The sequence below is a fragment of the Emydura macquarii genome, unplaced genomic scaffold, assembly GCF_026122565.2.
Source record: "Emydura macquarii macquarii isolate MOO-44397 ecotype Brisbane River unplaced genomic scaffold, CSIRO-AGI_Emac_v2 contig_968, whole genome shotgun sequence".
Classification (NCBI taxonomy): Eukaryota; Metazoa; Chordata; order Testudines; family Chelidae; genus Emydura; species Emydura macquarii.
The window spans coordinates 3,456,690-3,478,048 of record NW_027131105.1 but is presented as its reverse complement, the minus strand read 5'-3'; the positions used below and the strand labels follow the sequence as shown (position 1 = coordinate 3,478,048).

At 40.8% G+C, this 21,359-nt stretch overlaps 1 long non-coding RNA gene across 3 annotated transcripts; it reads left to right on the top strand.

Annotated features, from left to right (window-relative positions):
- The first annotated feature begins 7,207 nt into the window (after positions 1–7,207).
- Positions 7,208–21,329, top strand: LOC137150108 (uncharacterized). Of its 3 annotated transcripts, none has more exons than XR_010918913.1 (4): positions 7,208–7,301; positions 14,409–14,644; positions 18,375–18,503; positions 21,089–21,329. It is a non-coding gene; the product is annotated as an uncharacterized lncRNA (long non-coding RNA). The 3 variants fall into 3 exon arrangements; XR_010918912.1 differs by having other exon boundaries at positions 7,208–7,305; XR_010918914.1 differs by lacking the exon at positions 7,208–7,301 and adding an exon at positions 12,264–12,952.
- The last annotated feature ends 30 nt before the right edge of the window (positions 21,330–21,359 follow it).

Genomic DNA, 21,359 nt, shown 5'->3' with positions numbered 1-21,359 from the left:
CTAGAAAAATCTCTGAGTTTTGTATACCTACAAGCTGTACACCTTCCTCCTGCAGGTCATTGTCATACAGAGTGAACAAGATTAGGACTAACATCGATTCCTGTGGTCCTTTCATCAGTCACTTTTTTCTTATACAGGGGCAGCTAAGATGCTGAGCACTCTCTACTCCTAATGGAAGTTGTATTCGATAGATGATCAGAACTACACAAGACTGAGAGCACTATCTGTTCTCTGACAATGGTTATTAGACCAATTTTTAATAATAATTTCTAATCTTGTATATGCTTTACTACTGTATAAGTAGATCATTGGCCAGATCCTCAAATGGTGTAAATTGATGTAGCTCCACAGCAGTTAATGGCAATGTGCTGATTTATACCAGATGAGGATCAGGTCCTATGTTTTCTTCATCATCCCTGTGAATTCGCTGAGTCTCCGTAACAATAGGTTTACATATCTGTGCTGATTTTCTTGGTACCCACCCTAATTTTAGTGTAGTCAATCTTTTCCACACCACGGTCCTATGTAACACAAGGAAAAGGTTTTAGGTACCCTCCCCTCTGCCATAAAGAAAGGGAGGGAAGTCAAAAAAACCCCAAGACCCTTAGAACTGTTGGCAACCGCCCTGTGGATTGTGATCCCCACATTGAGAACCCATGCTATAGAGTCTTTCCTAGTATGTTACACTTAAACTGTAGTTTCTTGGTCCCTCTATCAATTCCCTTTTAAAAATATTGGTGCAATACAGTAAACTTAAATTCAAAATTAAATTCAGGCCAACCAATACGATTGATGGACAGCTGTCCCTTATTTAAAAAACAAAGGAACAAGAACTTCAGCTAAGCAGAAAGTGATAAAAAATTATTCACTCTCTAAGGAAAAAAAGCCACCACTTCAGTAACAGGGTAGTTTATGACTGAATGAAGTGCAACCCAGTTCTGTTCCCTAAGACAATAGACATGAAACTTTCTAATTATGATATAGTGAGCAATTGTCACTGATGAAGCAGTGTCCATCAGTCAAAGTGACAGCCTCAGTAGAGTACAGTCACTGAAAAAATATTTCCTGCTTTGAAAATAAATGCTTCATCTATGGAACTTTTCATTTTTGAGGAATGCCGTAGGCCCACTTCATCATTCACCTAGCAGAAGGAGACCTTTTTTCCATTATAGCACTGACATCAGCATGGCACATTAAACATCCCATCGTGCCCTCCAGAAATATCCAATATATGGCATTGGACTGTGTGACACATTAGCTGTCAGAAATTTGGTTACAAACCCCTCAAGGGAGATACATCACTTTTAACTGAACTCTTGCTCACTGTGACTCATGCAAAATAATATAAAATGTAACAACTATTTTTCTTCAGTGAGTCAGTTCTTGTCTCCAAGCCAGTAATGAGTTACTGTAGGCCAGGGGGAAGGCATATGTCTCAAGGAGTGAGGACACTAATCTGAGGGGGCTGTATTTCACCACAGAATGCCCTATTTGGCAATTCTCTCTACTGGGTACTCATGCTCCATCTTGTGACCAAAGGCAGAACTGCAGGATCCGTCAGTCATACAGCAGAGGCTTAATCCAACCCAAACAGGAGTTTATGCCCCTGCACCAAAACCATTGCCTCTGTATGCAGGGCAAAATGTATCAAATTACAACTGAAAGTAAAGACACAAAAAGGTAATTTGGCAATAGGCAGTTTGTTTAGGACACAGCTTTGTCTACTGTGAGAGAGAAACTGAATGTTGGCTTGGTTTTCAGATCTCAACAGAAGCATCAGAGCTCAACTTGTTTCACTTCCAAGATGGCATCCTCACCTAGGGAGGGTCAGGTCAGCCAAAGAAACACCATGAGTGCACCCTTAATTTAGGGCTAAATCAAAAGCCTCACTCAGGCAGCAGGACAGACCCCAGAATGAAAACTCTCTCATCCCTAAGCAACAGGGACTGGTGAGAACTATATCAGAGAGCATGATGGACAATCCTCTGCAACTGCTCACCAAGACAGCCCTAACAGACAGACAGCTTCATGGATGAATAATTTTTCAAGTGCTTTCTTCATCTAGGTGGCAACCTTAAACATGCCCTGAAGTATTGGCTATTACCCAAGATGCAACCCCATGCTGTAGGTGTCCCTAAACCTCTGATTGGCAGAACCTGGGACTGGATGGCTGGGGCTGGATCACTCAGACTTCCCTGTTCTGTTCATTCTGTCTGAAGCACCTGGCACTGGCCACTGTCGGAAGACAAGATACTGAGCTAGTTGAACCATTGGTCTGACGCCATATGGCCATTCTTATGTTCTTGTTATTTCTGATACTGAATACAGGGCCGCACAGGGCGAGGAACAGTTTGCCCCAGGTTCACTATTTGTGAGGGTCCCCAAAATGATGGAAGGGTGGCCAGGCCAAATTTGAGTGAATGGCATTGCAACCTAGTACACAAGGTTGCAGCACTGCTCAGGTTTGGCGCCCACCATCAACACTGCAGGGAGCAACTGAGCCCAGATCCCACTATCATTGCCTCTGGCATTATCACTGGGCCCAAGGCAACTCATCCAGCTGAGAGCCTGGGGCAGGAGCAGAGTTGGGGATACCACTCCCACTGACAGCGGGGCTGGAGCTCAGTCAGTGGCAGGACTGGGAGTGGCCTTCCAACTGCACACAGAGCAATGCCTCCCATCCCCGTGGGGAAGACAGCAACCCCAAAGGCCTGTGCCCTCTTCACTCATCATACAAATAATTTCCAAGGAAAATTTATTGCTTTCCTCATTAAAACCCAGGCACAGACTCTCTTTTCCCTTTCTGTGGCTGACAAATATATTGTCAGCTTCTCAACTTATACCCAAAGGAAGAGACAGTCACGAAGAAAATCCCACAGTTCTAGCTCCTCTCTCCTCCCATGCAGCAAGTCCAATAAAAGGGAGTGATAAAACAGACAAACCAAAAAGAAAATCTAAGCCGCAAGATACGCTGTCACTGTTGCTCTTCCTCCTCCATGCTTCCTAACTCATTTGCTTCCAGAAAAGAAGGTGAATCAGAAAGGTCAGACAATGAGACCCAGGCTGCATTTTCAGAGAGGAATTTTATTAAATAAATTAGAAAGTCCATAAAGACCAGACAAAACTGAAAGGACACGATCAAAGGGACGAAAAGTAGTCTAAAACAAGAAAAAAAGGGAAACGCTTTCCCTCTACCAGTTAAAATAAATGTAAAAGCATTCAACTCCTCTTTCAATCAGCAAATACTCAAAACAGAGTGTTATTCCTTTGCTAAATAGAAGGGCCCAACATACAGATTATGGAGTATTACAATATTCCTAGCAACAAGTCTCATTAAGTTGTTCTCCCAAAAATTGATCCTTGATTTCTTTCCTAAATGTATAAAAGTGAGAAAAGAACTTACAAAGATATGTGAGACCTCCGGCTGCATCCACATGTTTTTCAAGAAACCTTTGTCGGGCCTAATGATTTTACAGAAAATTGTGCAGCACAGAACATGGACACCACATCCATGTTTAAAATATGTTTTACACATAATTATAGCATTTTCTTTCATGAATGGTTCAAGAGAGATCCTAATTTTTAGATACACTTGTAAGTGAGAAGACCACAAATAAGCTTATAAACTTGTGATGCAGAATATTGCAGTCACATGAAGAAATAAGTGCAAACTGTTCCAGATCCAAAGGCTCCAACGCTACTGCTCAAACTGAGAAATTATCCATGGCAAACCTGAAATTCTTTGTCAATCAGTAACATTTTCAATGTAATTGACTTTCAGTGGGACTTAGGAGTCTAAGTCTCTTAAACACTTTTGAAAGTTTTCTCTTATGTCTCTTAGCTAGGGTGACCCCCCCCCCCCCAAAAAAGCAAGATTCTTGTGAAAAAATGCAGCAGCCCCTTGTTTTTAAGCTTCCTCCCTTGTCTCTCACCACTATCTACATTCCAACAATGAGGGCTGTCAGATGTGAACCTTAATAGAAAAAGGAAAAGTCTCACCAAGTCATTTTTCTTATGTGAGAGTTTGTGTCCTAAAATTCAAACTTTGGCAAAATTGGTGCCTGTATAAGTAAGAGGGAGCATTGACTCCCTTTCCTCAGTCACAAGCAAAGAGCTCTGGCTTGGAGGGCTGCTGTCGTCCCCATCCCTCCCATTGACACGAGGTAAGAACTCACCAATCAGGCTAGTGTGAAATGAGAGCACTAGGTGAAGCTTGGACTTCCCTGAGAAGTTTCTGGCACCTCCAGCCTTCCTCCTGACAATAAGAGCAGCAGCAGCAGCTAACAGGGAAGAAGAGGGGACCCACCCAGCTGGATTCCTCCTATCCCCCTCTTCTTGAAAGGAAGATCTGTCACACGTCACTTTTCCCCTCTAAGGCCATGTCTATACTGAGGGCAGCAAATTTGCCGCCACCAGATCGATCTTTCCAGATCGATTGAACGGTCAGTGTAGACCCGCTCAATCGATCAGAAAGTCGACTGAGTAAAACCACTCCATCAGGTAGTGCAGCGCAGTGTAGACAGTGCGCAGAAGGGAAGCACAGCAGTCAACGTGAGTTATGCAAGCTACTCTGTGTAGTTTGCATAACTCCTGTCGACTGCCGCCGAATCTCCAGGTGAGTGTGGACCAGGGCTAAGAGAGGACAGGAAGGAGAACCTGCTATTGCTTCTTCTCCCCTCCAAGAAAAGTGAGGAAGCAGACCACCTACCATCCATCATCACCAGCTCCCTCTCCTTTCTCAGGCATGGAGAAGACAAATAATCACATGATAGATTTTATGTAGAATCCCTCCTTTGCAATGAAATATTCTAAAATGCAGGAAACTAAATAGACATTTGACTAGTTTCTCAAGGAACAATCCCTTATTTTTGTTTTACAACAGCATAGATTTTTTTCTATTCTGCTCAAGCCTAAATGATGACAACTATAGAATGGAGTTGTGATCGGTCAGGAACGTGGCCCTGTGACCCATTCATGCCTAGGGTAGGCCATCTGAAAATGCAAAGGTCAAGGCAGGCTGCAAAAGAAGAGCAGATTCTCCCAGCACTGGTGGGTGACACTGAAGTTAGACTTCCCAAGCAGCCACAAACTGTGCTTCTGATTCCCCGCACTGGTTATCAAGAAGCCAAAACAAAAATACACAGCCCCCTTTACTGCATTTCAGTCTCTGGCTCCCAATCAGCCACTAGGTCCAGTAAAGAGATAAGTTATTACAACTCTTTGGATCTTACCCAAAATATTATGCTGCCAGCCAATCCTTTAGTAACTAAAAATTTATTATAAAAGGAAAGAAACACACCAAGTGAGATGTAGTATATGATTAAAGGAATCAGATACATACAGATGATTTGAAAGTCCATATATATCAGGTTTTCAGTATAATTGTGGAGTTTGCAGGGTTGTATAGTCCCTCTGGTGTACATCCATACCTAGCTGGGTCTCAGTCTTTTGTTTCACAGCTTCAGTTGCAGACGAATTGATCCATCATTCCAGAGGTAGGATCCAGGATTGAAGACAATTTGGATGATGTGATGCAGCTGCCTTTTATGTCCCTTTGCTATGCTACATGCGGAAATTTACAGAAACATGATGGCATCCAGACTAAGTTACCTGACCTTGCATTCTTTGTTGAGTCACAGAGCAGCCATTGCTTGTTACCTGGCTAAAGTGTCCAAAGGCAGGCTCATCATGAACTCCTTTTATGGTCCATTATGACAGCTAAGTATCCTTTGATGGGCCATCACCTGGCATTGTTCATTCATAAACTTGCTAGACTGGATACAAACAATTACTCCAGGAGCAAACCCATTTGAAATCCAGATGGACAGTCATATCTATAACTTCAGTTCACAGATGTTACATGCAGATAAACAATATTATATTTAGCAAATTATAACTATTCCAACGATAAAGTTGGATGAATTATTGAAATTTTGAAGTATTGATGTTAGACGGCGTCACAGGCCCTACCTAGCTCTGTACAGTATATGGGTGCACATTCCCATGCACACACATTTGCTTGGCTGGCAAGGTTGCTGGGGCCGTTAACTCCTCTCAGACTACATTTCTGCTGTTGACCCCGTTCTCCTCTTGCTATCATACAGGATGACGCAACACAGCATCACGCCATGGCAGTGCCTCCTCCTGTTTTGAGCTACTCTAATGCCCACCCACTTGGGGAGGCAGGCTATTAGCATCGCAGTCCTGGGAATAATAAAAAGGGATTGTCTTCCTTGTTTAGCACGAATGTGCTGGGATCTCCTATTCTGTAAATCGTGTCACCCTCAATCGCTGCACCCCTGCACAGGCAGGACACGGGTTCATAACCAGACTGGCAGGTTCTGTCACGGGGAGCCTTGGTCCACCCCACGGAGCTGCCCCCCAGCGCAGCCAAGGCTGTAATCCGCAGCGCAAAGAACACGCCGCACGCTGGCAGCGCCGTGCTGCCGGTCACCAGGCAGGGCGCCCAGACGGCAGGTGTGACACATCGGGGCGGGGGTGGGGTGCGGCAACAGGCCCCTATACAAGAAAACGCCTCAAATAGTGGGACTGTCCTATCGACCCGCGACATCCGGTCACCCTCGTCGCAGGGCCCTTAACGGAGCTGCTGAGGGACCCAGACAGACAGTCTCGGAAACCTGGGACAGAGCCGGGGAGCAGCCGGCGAGGCGGAGCCTGGGCTTGTTGCTCTGCCTCCAATGGGGGAGGGGGGGGGGATGAATGAAATGCCGCCCCTCTAGCCCCCCCCCGGAGGTGCCCTTCCCCCGCTCGCCTCTGGGTGTCAGCCCCGCCCCGGTGGGCTGCCCGGAGCCCCCTTGGCTCCCCCTGGAGGGCCGGGGACAGGGAGGGGCAGCCGCGTGCCGCGCGGCGATGGCGGCCCCCGCTCAGGCAGCATCTTCGTATCGTCCAAGTTACGGCGATTGGCGCAGGGCAGAGGCTCAGTCCAATTAGGTGGGAGGCAAATAAATGGAGCGTGTCTCTCTCCTTTTCTCCTCCAATGAGAGACCAGGCTCCGCTACAGAGGCGGTGCCACACGATCTTCGGTCCAATGACAGTGGAGAATCTCCAGAGAGCGACAGCTCGCTGTACCGCCCCCTGCAGAGGCTCTGAGGGGGCGGTGCCTGCCTGCCCCTTCTCCAATGAGCGGAGGAGCGAGCGACGAGGCGGCGGCACAGGCACAGCAGCACGCGGCGTTCCCCCCCCTCTTCCATTCCCGTGATGCATTGCAGCGAAAGGCGGCTGGGCTCTGCCGCGAGCGACTCCATCCGGGTCCTGAGCGCCGCTCCGGTCAGCCGCCTGAGGCAGGTAAAGGGGCTGCGGCGGCGCTGCCGCCATTGCTCACAGGGGAGCGCCCGGCCGGGTAGAAGCCTCCGGGGCGGCGGGACCTGATGGGGAATGGGGCCTTCCTGGCAGCCAGAGGGGCCTGAGGCCCGGCCGCAGGGAGCGAGGCGTCGCGCAGAAGCAGGCCTGCGGGGGGAGCAGTGGGGTCGGGGCTGGTTGAGGAGAGGTGCTGGCTGCACGCCGGGCTCCCCCTGCGGGGTGGGAAGAGGCCGCAGGGCCATGAGTTCTTCTGTTCTGGCGGCAGCCTGCGGTGCGCGACCGCGTGCATGGGGCGGGCTGGGCCATGGCCCCTTCCCGTGGCGAGGGCCGAGCTCCCCCCTAGCGCTGCCGTCGCGGGGGGCGCTCTTGACTTAGCCATGTCCCCCGCTCATATTTTTATGCATTTAAGATTTTTTCACCCACCCATCTCATACTAACCTGAAGTCCCGGAAGTGCAGCCCCCAGGCGCTGCTGATTGGCTAGCTGGTTTCTGTCCCTATTCGCGATAGGCCGGGGGGTGGCTAAGGGCTATGTACGTCACTTCCGCTATCATGTTTGTCGGTAGGGGAGACCTTGGTGGGGAGGGGGGGGCAAGCTACCCCCGAGACCCTCCGGACAACAGCAGCCTCCAGCCTCCTATTCCTCGGCGGGCGGGCGGGCGGGCGGGAGCGCTCAGTGGCTTGAGCCCCCCCAGCCCGGCGTAGCTCCCGGCCCTTCTCGGGGAGACCCAACGCTCCGTCTCGTTTGTGGCGCGGGGAGGCAGGTGAGCTCCAGCCCCCACGGCTCTGTGGGGACCGCCGTGGAACCCAGCATCCCTAGTGCCCTTGGCTGGATGCGCTAGCCTCAGGTGGCTGTGGTGCGGCCCGTGCGGCAGGAGGATGCTGTTGCTGGGATCGGTGGGGGGGGCGGGAGGAAGGGCAGTTCGCAGCTAGTAAGGCCCGCGGGGATGGACCGACTGGGGAAGCGACCGTGCTAACCTTCGGTGAGCTGAGTTACACTGCAGTGCCCTTAGTGCCGGTAACGCCGACTGTTAATGCCTTTACTGCTGGGTTAGGCTTCAGCAGATTGGACCAGACACGTTTGAGGCTTTGAAACTGCTACTGTGATCTGCAGGAATTGACAGCTGTGACTCAGTTTTAAAACAGACCTGGTGAAGAAAAAAGGTGTTTATACTTGCAGAATGAGTGCCAGGTTCCTTGCACTTTGGGTTTTATTTTGTTGCATGTTTAAGCACTACCATTTTGAAGTATGTCTAGGATGCAGCTATTTTGCATAACTACTTGTATCTAACACTAATTTGAATGGTATAAACTCTAGATTAGGAATAGTTATCGATTGGATTCTGTATTGCTGCTATAGTTACCAGTGTTTATCATGAAATCTGCTATTTGTTTTGGCTCCTGTAACTTTCATAAGGCAAACATTTGGATTATGTTCAGCTGTAGAGAGAAGAGCTGCCAACATAATTCTGATTTAGTCAAGAACAGTTGTTAATTGATAACAATGACAGGTAGAGAGATGATACAGCAATTTAAGACTATTGAAATGGACTAATGCTCCTTTTTCCTTCCTGCAGCTGGGAGAAGGCATAGTTTCAAGTTTATCAGACATGGTACTGCCCAGAAGCTACAAAAGATTGAGCCCAGGAGGTATACTGGTAGGAATTCAAGTACCAGATAGTGGGAGATTAGTTCTTCACTTGGAAATTGCACTTGAAAATGGGACTCTTCATTTTAGTAGTCTTCTGGTAAATAGGTGTCTAGTAAATTTTGGAAGCATTTGTGCATGAGTAGGTTGGTGGAAAGAGTAAGTTTGGGCAGAAGCTGATGGGGATAAGTTCAGAAAGGCAAATGGAGTATTGAAGTTTTTTTATCGGAGATAGTGTGGAAATGGAACAGATAAAGGCATAGAGCAGATTACTATATATGAGGAAATACAAAGAGATGGGAAGGAAGAAGAGTGGCATGACTTGATTAGTCTGTAAGTATCTAAGGGGGGAACTTTGATAATGGACTTTTCAGTCTAGCAGAGAAAGTTATAATATGATCCAGTGGGTGGAAGTTGAAGCTAGATAAATTCTGCCTGGAAATAAAACATTTTTTTTAATGGGGGGTAATTAACAATGGAAAAAATATACCAAGGGTTGTAGTGGATTCTCTGTCATTGGCAATTTTTAAATCAAGACTGGATTTTTTAAAAAAGATATACTCTAGAAATTTTTTGGGGGGGAAATGCTATAGCTTGCAACTAACAAGATGTCAGACTAGATGATCACTAAGGTCCCTTTGGATCTAGGACTCTTATGAATCTGTAAAGCCAGTAAGAGAAAAAGGCAAAGCCAAAGAAAGGCACTAAGTTGTGTTTTTTAAAAAAGACTGATGCACATTTGAATACATAAATAAACTGTATTTATAGATATATCTGTTGCAGGAGCTGAGGTGGTACAGGATAACTTTCATCCTGGCTAGTTGTTGTCAGTTACGTTTTTAGTCTGTTAATGGCTAGAGAGCAATATAACAGTGTACCAAGTAGGTCTTGCAATTATCTTGCATTAGCTTATTATAAAATCCTTAAATTTGTGGTGTATGCTATTAACATGCCGTAATGATTTTGTTGCACTGCTTAGTCTTAAAATCTCTTTAAAGGTTTTTTTTAAATCTATTGTAAGTAAACTAATTTCCTCTGACTCAAGGTCATCGTAACTCCTTTCCCTCATTTATAACTCATTTCTTTATAGAATTTATATTCTTGGGAAAGCAGTTTTATTTAAAAGATTTGCTCTAACTCAAGAAGTGTCATGAGAAATAAATAAAATGCTAAAAAAATTTCTAGTTTTTCTTTAAAAAGAATCCAACTAGGCTATACATTTACATTTAGTGGCTAAAAAATAGAATTGATAATGAAAAATTGGAGCAAATTCTACTGGAGATATGAGGTAGCTTTTGTTGAGCAGAATTATGATTTTTTTTTGTACTTCAAATGCATTTGATTTTATTTTTATTGAACTTCTAATACATTCACCTCTACTGTAAAGAATTATCTTAAAATCCTGAGATATTGGGGGGGGGGGGGGAATCCAGTATTTAGTAACTGGGACTTCACTGTAACAGATCTCTAAAAAATTATTCCTATATTCAAAATAGGCTTGATCTGCTTCATAACACTAATATATTGATGGTTATATTAATTTTGGTGTAGGCTTGTTTGAGTATAGTCTCCAGAGACTGCCAGTCACCAAGTGTTATTACCTCAAATTCCCAAAGTTATTCAAATCTGACTACATTAAGGATTAGTGGAAGGACAGTTACTGAACAACCGTTTAAAATGGTCATAGTGAAGATCTTGCAATTTAATATTGAAAATTGATCATGTTTGCTGAAGGTTGTACTTAAACTTTATCACCTATTCTAGCCCTCTTCTTGAAACACTGGTTAGAATACTTATTTAAAAAGGAGCTTCTAAATTATTTAGCATTCCATTTGATAGTATTTTGATTTATAGTTAAATGTGCTAAACACACACTTTTTATATTGGGTGTTGTTAAAGCCTCCTGTCTAAAAACTTAGATCTATCTATATGAAGAGCATACAAATTAAGAGGTTGCATAGGCTATTTAAAAAGACTAAAATATAATTATCTTGCATGTGAAGAATGGAGAGGATTTGTACAGTGTACTTACATGATTTATCAGAGCAGTAGAAATTATCCTTGTTTTAGTTTTCATTTGACAAATGCCTTCTAATTTTCCCTTAAATGTTAATGAGTAGTTGGAACATCCCTTCATATTTGAAATACCTTAGAAAATTTACAAGAGACATTCCAGGAGCTGTAAAGATTAATAGAAAAGTTAAGTTATGGATTGCTGCACCTTTATCTAAAAACTGAAATCAGTGAGAGATAGGAGCCTAAAGTACTTTTGTGAATTGTACTTAACTTTCATTGGTTTGGTAAACCTTTAATTATTCAGTCTTTTAATCTGTTTATATTGACACCTGAACTTAATGTAGGAAAAAATACATATGCATGACAGCTGCTCTGTTAATGTGGAACAAATTAACTAGTTTTCTCACGTGTTAATCCTTACAAATGCCAGAAGGGAATGAAGTAGGAAAACATAAGCACACATGTGGACATATTGTTACAATGTGTTTTGATTCAGAATATATCCAACTCACGTTTTTCCTTTTTATTAAATTTCTCTCAATAAGCTACTCTCTGAAAAGTGTATTGGGAGGAGGTTTAAATATCAGAAGTAAACAAGTGATATTTGATATAATGAAGTAAACATTCCCCATCAAGAGTCCTGTAGCAACCCAGCCCACAAAAGCTTATGCCTGCAGAAATTAAATTGGTTACTTTAAAGTGCTACAGGACTCCCGTTGTTTTTGTTGTATATAGACTACCATGGCTGCCTCTCTGGAACTATTCCCCATCAAGGAGATACATGATGTCATAATGGAAAAACACACAATGAAATAGACATTTAAGGGGGGAATAAACAACTGGCATTCTAACTGGTTCTGTGAAAGACTAGTTCAGAACCCTGTAGCACTTCTTCAAATTGTGTCTTCATTGTAGTTCTTCAGTTAGCTAAAAAAGGAAATGACAAACTTCTGTTCAATGGAAGTCTGTATTAATATAGCAGTTGATTTTAAAACATGGTGAGATCAGCAATGTCAATGGTTTATATAAAAATTGGGCAACAGTTTGGAGTGCGCAGTGTTAGAAAAAACAGTGCTTTGTTCTGTACTTTTATTTCAGTTATGTCAAACATGTTGTTTACTAATTAAAATGTTCGTTCCAGCATCAGTACTGCATGCTCATCCTGCTATCTGATTAATTTTTTGCTATATACGTAACCTACCTTAAACTGAAAGGTCCTGGAGTTAGGAGTGGCTAGTGAATTTGATACAGCAGATAAAATCAGATTGCAATTTGCATGCTTGTCATTGTACTGCTAGACAAACCTATGGTTTCTAGCCCCTACATGGCTGTAAAAGAGTCTCAACCTTTGGAGATAGGTAAACACTTGCATCCATTTTACAGATAAAATAGAGTACAGATTAAATTACACAGCATGTTACTATCAGAGCTGTTGGAGTCCTGCTACTAATCATTCTTCAGAACACTTGATTACATGGCCTTTAAGTAAACTAAACAAAGATTTGGGCATCAACAAGGTGTTGTGTACTTTTCTGACCTTAATACTATCACTTGTACATAAAGTTGTTATAGAGATTTAGGTGAATATATTATTTTGTCTGAAGAGATTTGATCTATATGCAGCTATAGCATGCTGTGGACAGGTAGTATGTATGAATATCCAGCCAACAGATGCTGTGCTACTTTAGAAGTAATACACCGAAATTAACAACTCTTTAAAGTTTTGTCCCACAGGTACAGAAGAATCTTTTTTGATAACTTTCTATCCAGCTAGTGGTATGAAACTTTCCTTTATGCAGTTTTCCTCTATCCATTCATATTTAAATATTACACACAAAAAACACTACAGCTGCAAAATCAAGCAGTCAGGTTAGGAAATACCAAAGTTGTGCATATGCATTATAATTTTTAATTACGTGATCACATTTTCCACAGGAGCCCACCTTGTTCAGTGCACAGGATTTGTGGGGTAGGCAATACTGACTTCCTAATTTTGTTTTTATATGTCGTTTATCTCAGACATTTCTGATACTCCATGCAGGTACTCCTCAGTTCTTAGAGAGAGAGAGGAAAAAAAAATTTCTGTTTCCTTCTAATGCCAAAGAATCATTGCAATGTAAAATGCTTTGACAGTCACTTAGAACCAGTGTGGCATGATTTAAATCAGATTTAGGCTCTGTAAATCTATTTGAAAACTTGTACTATTGAAACTTTTTAAAATACAGTATTTATTATGTAGCTTATGGAAAGTGCCATTAGTTGCAGGGTATTCTGAGGTGTACAAAATTACTACAGGAAGAAAGTGAAAATGAATGTCCTGATCTTGTAAACATTGAAGCAAATACATAATTATATCCACCATGTATAGCCCTGTTGTCTTCAATGAGACTATTCAGGCTTAAAATATGTGCATAAATGTTCCCAGCATTGGGGGCTAAAAGTATTTTTATACAGTTCTTCTCTTAATAGTCACTACAAAGCAAAATTGTCAGTATTAATGAAGTTTAGACTTTTATTTTTAAACGAGCGTAAGTTTAGTAAGCCTACATTTAGGCACTGAAGGGTGCAGTTTTCAGAAGTACCAGCTTAGCTTCAGAGCACAAGTCCCCTTCAGTTCAAATTGCAAACTTTGATAACTAAAATGCTCTGGACAAGGATATATTCTTTCTTGATGTGTGACAGTTCAGTATATCAGAAGGTGGCTGCAAATTTAGCATGGACGACTTGCTAATTTTGTTCGTATTTCTGATGCTGTCTCAGGGCTGGTTTATACTTACCTTGTGATTCGGCGGCAGTCGACGGGAGTTACACAAACTATGCAGAGTAGTTCGCGTAACTCATGTCGACTGCTCTGCTTCCCTTCTGCGCGCTGTTCACACGATGGATTTACTTGGTCGATTTCCTGATCGATTGAGCGGATCTAAACTGACCGCTCAATTGATCCAGAAAGATCGATCTGGCAGCGGCGACGAATTTGCTGCTATCAGTATAAACACAGCCTCAGTGAGAATATTAGAGACCCTTGACATGTATTTCAGTATAGATGAGCATTTTAAGTTAAAATTTAAGGAAAAAAATCATTAAAGAAACAAGTACAGAACCTCCACTTCAGTAGTTAAACTGTAGCATGGGATGAAAGTAAAGAATTAGCAACAAAAAATTTAAATATTTTTTCCACCATGCTTAGAATTTTCAGTTTTCTCCAATTAATTTTTAAAAAATATATTAAATTATTGAGCTTTGATTTAAATGGAGAAACTTTTACTTTAACAGCTTGTTTACAGCTATGGTCATGTGTGCTATCTGGCAAAGTAAACATTTTATTTCTTTGCCTTTAGAGAAAATTTGGATCAGAATAGTCTCATTGTGTAGTGTACTCAAACTGGATCATTCACAGCTAACCCGTTTTTTTTATAACTTTCTAGTAAGCTACAAGGACTGCCCCATCATCTTTAGTAACTGCTTCTCTTGTTTTGAAAATGGGATATGGAAACAGCAGTGTCACTATTCCAAGGACCCAAATAGGATGAAATGGAACTGCACTAGAATTTTATTTGAAGTGATTTCTATACCTTGTTTCAAGTTGCAATGGATGAAAATACACTAGCAACCATCTTCTGGAGCTAGTTTCCCCTTCTTTCACAACTGGGAGACCGTGTTGGTGGGTATGAGCTATTAGTGTCTTAGGTTGTGATGTAGTAAGCCATTCAAATTCTACAAAAGATAAGACAGAAGCAGTAGTAATGTTCAGGTTTTTAAAATTTCAGCCTACACAATTTTAGCAAGTCTCAATGAAACAGAACAATTCCCCACATAAGGTTAGTCAGTATATTAGAATTTTAAATGTATGCTGAAAACTCAGTGAAAAATTAGTTGCAGAATGATGATCAAGCAAAAATAGTCTTGATAATGGCAGAAGCAGTCTGAAGGTGGTTCGATGGAGCCTGGTGCACAAAGTGAGTCTCAGTGGGAAGAGTGGCTGGATTTGTAGCTGATCTAGCTACGGAAGAGCTGCTGCTTCTCCAGAGAAGACGTGTCCCTGAAGCTAAAACCCAGATTGGAAGGTTGGAACTCTGTATGAGGGAGACCTGCTGGTCTGGTGGAGACAAGGGGGACCTGAATTCAACTCTGCTGCAGCTGGATTGGGGAGGTCTGGGACTTTAGTAAACTGTCCTGGATCTCCACCTGCAAGTTGTGAAGTTATATGCAGGGTGGAGAAGCAGCAAGTGGTGACCACAGGCAACTCCCATTGGAGCAGAGTGATGAGCAATAAACTTCCCTTTGTAACCTCTTGATCCTATGTGAAAATATAAATTAATCCATTCTGTCTTGCTTATTCAATACAATATCATACTTAGTCTTCACAACCTTAGAAGTGAACAAGACCTGTGCAACCTGCATGTCACTTATTTCAGTGAATTTAAAATATACTGTAACTAAATGTGACCAAGTCACTGATTGACTGTAGAATGCAAAAGTTACAGGGGTGACAGCTTGTACTGTAGGTATTTACTACTTGTACATCTCAAGCTGAGGGAGCTACCAACTTTAATTTTGTTAGTCTTTGTGAAATGAATGCAGCTATTTGCTATAAAACTTCTTGGGATAACCACATTTTCTGGAAGTTAAATTTGTTATATTTACAAAATACAAAAATTTATGTATTTCATTTAGTTGGGGGAAGAGGAAGTCAGTGATTCTATATTGCAATGCTCTTTAAAAATGTGACAGTAGTTCCAGGCAGGGAACAGTAAATTATAAGTCTGTCCAGAGGAAGAGGAAATTGGAATGTATAGAAACACTACTTTTTGGAATAAAAACTATGGGAATTAATCTTCAACTTTACCCATCAGAGGATTAAAAGGTGCTGGGCTTCTAGAAAGCAGAGAAAACCTTTAAATTATTTCAGATGCCTGTTTATAAATTATAGTCCAAAATAATTTTTTTTTGTTAATACGCTTTATTAAGATTTAAAGGCTATTGAACACTTTTAGAATCATTTTCAAAAAATGGGACTTATACATCAATCAAGATACTGAATTTTCACAAGTCCATAGTGTAACAAATGTAGGATGCTTTCTCCATAATGAATTCTTCCATTCAAATAGAAGCTAGCATTGAGATATGTAGGATTCACTAGCTCAAAACAACAAAGAAAATGAGTATAGTTGCAATACCATCCTTCTGTAGCCAGTTATTGCAGCATATAATCAACTGCTCCTATCTTGAAGCATAGTCTGAAGGATATAGGACTTGAAGTCGCATTGAAACTATTTTCTATTCATTCTGACTTCTTGTATTATGACCAGTGGCATCTTCCTCATTGGTAAAATGAGGAATGATAGTACTTTGCATGCTGGTATTTGAGATAATTAATGTTAATAAAGTGCTTTAAGATCTTAAGACAGAAGGCACTATAAAAGTACCATATTAGAAAGATAAAACAGGGTTAGTAGTATTTAATTTCATTACTTCCTTGTTCAGGTATGGTTTGTCTGATCTTAAACTTAACACCAAAAAGAGCCTGTATGGGGAAAATGTTTTTTCTTACATTGAGTTGAAAGCAACATACAGGCACTTTGTATATTGAGGAGCAGCAAGCTATTCTGGTGCCTGAAAAGGTGATGGAGGGGGATAAAGATTTGTAGGTTCCCAATTTCTCATAATAAATGTGATACTTGTAGCTACAGAACTAAAACTAAGGCAGAGCCTTACATGCTTTTTTATGGTTGCCATATGTTTTCTGTAATTCAAAATTATGATCCGTTTCCATTTTATGGAAATGGAATATGCCACCTAATACTGGTTTCAGCAACATTTACAATATTAACTTCCAATGAGCGTCTACTTTGTATGTGAGTTAGATCCATGGTCTTTCAGTAATGCAGTTACTGTCTTACAGTTCATGTATTTTTGGTATGCTGTGGTGCTGCCATCTTACTAACAATTTTAGAAGCATTTAAAACATTTTTTATAAATAGCTTTGTGTAGAAATTTAGACAAATGTGCTTTTGCAGATTTGTTGTGCATCCTAGATTTCATTTACTCCTATTGGAGTCGCTGTCTCGGGGCGACAGAGGGACAGGCTTAGGGCACACTTGGTTGGCCCAGTCTGACCTGGTTCAGGTCGCTGGACTGAAAGGGCAGTGGCAGGCTTTCAGTCTCTTGGATATGGGTTACCTTTAGACAGCTCTCTGCTCTGCTGGTGAACAATCATCTAGAAAAGCAAAATCTCATGAAAAAGGATTGTTAGTCTTTCTGCAAATATTTTTTTTCACATCTGACTAGAGGATCTTTGCATACCCTGAGCAAATGTAAAGAAGGCTTTGGATGAAGCTTCATAATAAGCTTCTGATGTTGTCCCAATCCTACTGTTCAAATTTGTTTGTTTTTGGGAATTAAGACCAACAGTTTATGCCCGTCTGTGCACTGGAATACTTAGTTAAGTTATGATAGGCACTAGGTTTAGTGAAAGCAGCTCGGATTTATGCCAGTCCATGACAATTTTAAGAGCAATTCACTGTCACTATTTGTACAAATGAAGGTTTCAGAGTAAATCAAGAGATTTGGAAACTGTTTTTACTTTTATATGTTTGCTGTTTATGGAATAACATTCTTTTGTATATAAATGTACTGAATCACAGGCTGTGTTTTTTTGGCAAAGACATTAACCTATTGTTTGAAGACTTGTCTGAGAATCTTAGAATTGTGAGGAAACATAGTATTTGAACGCTTTAGACAGCTGCATTTTTAAATATGTATTGCAGGCTGTTAATTGTTTTTCCAAATATAAATCAACTTTCCGCCCAAATTCCCTGTTTATCTATCTTTGCCAAGAAGTGGATTCTAAATCACACATCTGACTGGCAAGTATTTTGATTCTTAGCTTGTTTGCATGATTGTTCAGGATCATGTTCAATTGTGGTATTAATGTAGAAACTGGCTTTAAGTTTACATCAGAATGAATTAGTAAATCCGGTTTGCCTTTTTAAAAATTGTAGTGTCTAGAGGGGCCGAAGCAGGATCAAAGTTATATTGTTCTGCATGCTGTACATCAAGATGGTCCCTAACCCCAAGAACTTAATCTAATTTTAGATCTGCAATAACAATTTGCTCACCTAGATATCTGCAAAGTAGCACTGCCCTGCTGTTAGATTTAAAGTTAGCATTTAACCTAGCTAAATCCATTTAAAATAGTGGTAGTTCATGGTATTACATTTTGTATTTTATGTAGATTATAGGTATTAAGCCCTCAAACTGATATACCTAGGAAAAATGGCTGAAGAGAGCCATGGTTTACACGTTTCACTGTTGCTATTAATTCACAAGAGAAATAAATGATGTAGGTCTGTGTATTAGATTTGATACTGTCTTTTTCCTTCTACTTTCAGATTTGTGATAACATCTATGGAAGAAGATAATTTAACTCACATTTTTAAAGAAAACTGAGTTGTAGATACCTTTTTTGTTCTGCATTTTGCTAACTCTCTATCCAGAGGTGAAGTCTTAAGTCCCTACTGGTTGGTATAATTTTTTTTAAAAAGTTTGAGATCAAAATCTCTAACTTGTTTCTTGACTTGAATGGATGGGGCAAGCTTGCTGTTTAGTAAACTGTTCTGTATTGTATAGATGCTGTCTTGTACCTGTCTTTGGTAAAACAACATTCCCTCTACATCTGAACTAAGAAGATGCCTGCACTGTGGGATGAGGTAGTAGGTTGTATAGTTTTAGGGTCATACCCACAACTGGGAGATAACTATACAATCTACTGTCTTTCCTAAAGCAGCAGAAAATCAGCAATGACCACTTTTTCACTTTAAAGCTTACTGTCCAGTTCTTCAGAACTTCTCTAGTTCAAAGGGTTTGAGGGCAGAGGAAATAGACATTTGGAGCATATCAGAGTTGATGTCTATCTGGATTTGGTTCATCCTGGGAAAGTCAGTTTCTTTACCATTCTGATTTTCAAGTTGAGAATTAATTCTCTTCAGGGAGAGAAACACACAGGTCTGGAAGAGTAGATTTCTTCCTAACTGCATATTGCATGGGGTAATTTAAAAATTAAAGCTATTGCATTTCTAATTAAGCAAAACATTGGCGATGGTAATGGGTAAAACTTGTACAAAGTTAAATAGCTGTGCAACTAAGCTGTATTTCCTGAAACTAGGGCTGTTTGAAGTACAAGTTTCTCTATCGGAGTGAGGTAGTAGATTGTATAGTTGTAGGGTAGTTATTTTACCCTGTTCAGGAGATAACTATACAATCTATTGCCTTCCCCGAGGAGTAAAAAAATCTGCAGTTCTTTTGCATGCTAGTTCTTACTACCAGAGTTTACAGTTGGTGAGTTGAGTGGGCTTTCACTCATATGTAAAATGTCAGGTAATTGAATGGCTGGATTTACAGCACTAAATGCTAATGTGGCACACACTAACATTGCATTTGGCTACTGTGCTCAATTTTTTCCCCCAAGGTGAGTGATATTGCTGATTGTATATACAAATAGTCTTTCAAATGTGTTCTGTTGCCTCACTAATCTTGACTTAAGTTGGTCAGACAGCCACAAAACAGTTTTGAAAGTCATGGTAGCTCTGACAGCATAACTTCAATGGAGCATTAAAAATAGTATGTAGCTCAAGTAGCGGGTAAGCTATGATTTGGGAGAAAATGTTAACAGTACTTTCTTGTATGAAACTTAAATGTCTGTCTTCTCTCTCTCCATTCCTCCTCCCCCATGCTAGGGAGTGAGATTTTAATTACGTAAAGATAGTGGTTCTCAACCTTTCTTTGCTGGGATTACTCTCCCATTTAGTGAAGTGCTGAGTGTAGGATGGTTGTGATGTTCTGATGCTTGTTTTAATTTTCCTGGGAGAAAATGAGTCTCAGGTAGAGAACCCAGGAACCTAGAAGGTTATTTTTACTCAGTAAATCTGAGCTGGTTACCATTTAATTTTTTAAAATGGGATAGGCTTAAACTTATTCTTTCACTGCTTACAACTGTTAAACCTTGACTAGTTCATTTTGGGGGAGGAGCTACATGATAATTTTAAGGTCTGTTCTGACCGAACAAATGGGAGTGAGCTTAGTTAAGGTGAAACTGAAGCAGTATATCAGTCATTGAGGTTTTTAAGCTAGATTCATCTTTTGTAACTGATCTAACATTCCTGTCTTCAATAATATTACCACATAGTCAAATAATGCTGAAATTATCATTGAAAGTATCATAGTATGTGCAAGTCTGACAATACAAAGTCAAAAGAAACTGCTATAAAAGTTAGCTGATTTCACAGTGCAGCTGCTAAATAGAAGAACTGCAGAAGAAACAGTGGGCTCCTAGGAAGAGGTAGTAGGTTGCATAGTTTTAGGGCAGGAATTTTGCTCACAAGGAGTTAACTATACAACCTGCTGCCTTTCCTAGGGCTTTATTATTACAACAGGACCATTTTGGCTCAGTCTAAACTTCTGCAGCTTTGATAAAGAAAAAACTGATATAAGACAAACCAATATTTGACCATATTAAGTTTTAATGAAACTAAGTGTGGAAGCAACAAACTCATTCTAACAGCACATGTACAGTACTAACCTCAAGGTTGCAGCAGTATAGCACTGCTTTTGAGGGCAAACAGAACATGCTAGTAATATGGTACAATAGCATGTCACCTTTCTTTCAAGATTAGGCTAAGATTTTCCAGCAATGAAGGGGAGAGTTACTAATGTTACTTCAAGTGACTTTTAATGCGTTTATTTGCTATCATAAATGAGGGATTTACCTCTTCCATTTCTTAAAAGACTCTGCCTATGAAAGTCTTAGGTTCCTATTGACATCAAGTTCATATTTTTCTACATGAGTCAACATCTAAAATGATTACATTTTAAAGCTTTTTTTTTTTTTAATTGATCATGGATATTTGGGATATTTTTAGTGGAGGACTTGCACCCAGCTTAACAAATAATGCTGAATTAATCACAAGCAGTGGAAGGGAGTATAGTGGTCCTTTCCTATAGATGTATGAAAGTACAAACTGTTCCATGATTACACCATGGCAATAAGTTTATATTGCAGAATATTATGTAATTTTTGCAGGGCTTCACACTGGTCTACATTTTGCAGGTATGGAAAAGATGTCCCCTGCTATGTTACTGAGGGGTAGTCAGTGCTTAATACTGTACTTAAGAGGTTTACAGAATACATCATACACCTGGATAAAACACCATGGCAGAAGATGCTGTACTGAACCATGTTCAAGGGTTTGGTATCATTCTTGAATTTGTTTAAATTTAAGCATGTACTGAGTGTGTTCCATGTGGCTAATTGTATTTTCAGTTGCAGATCCAATAAATTTTAAACTGTTGGATGACTCTTTATTTAGGGTAAGTGCACC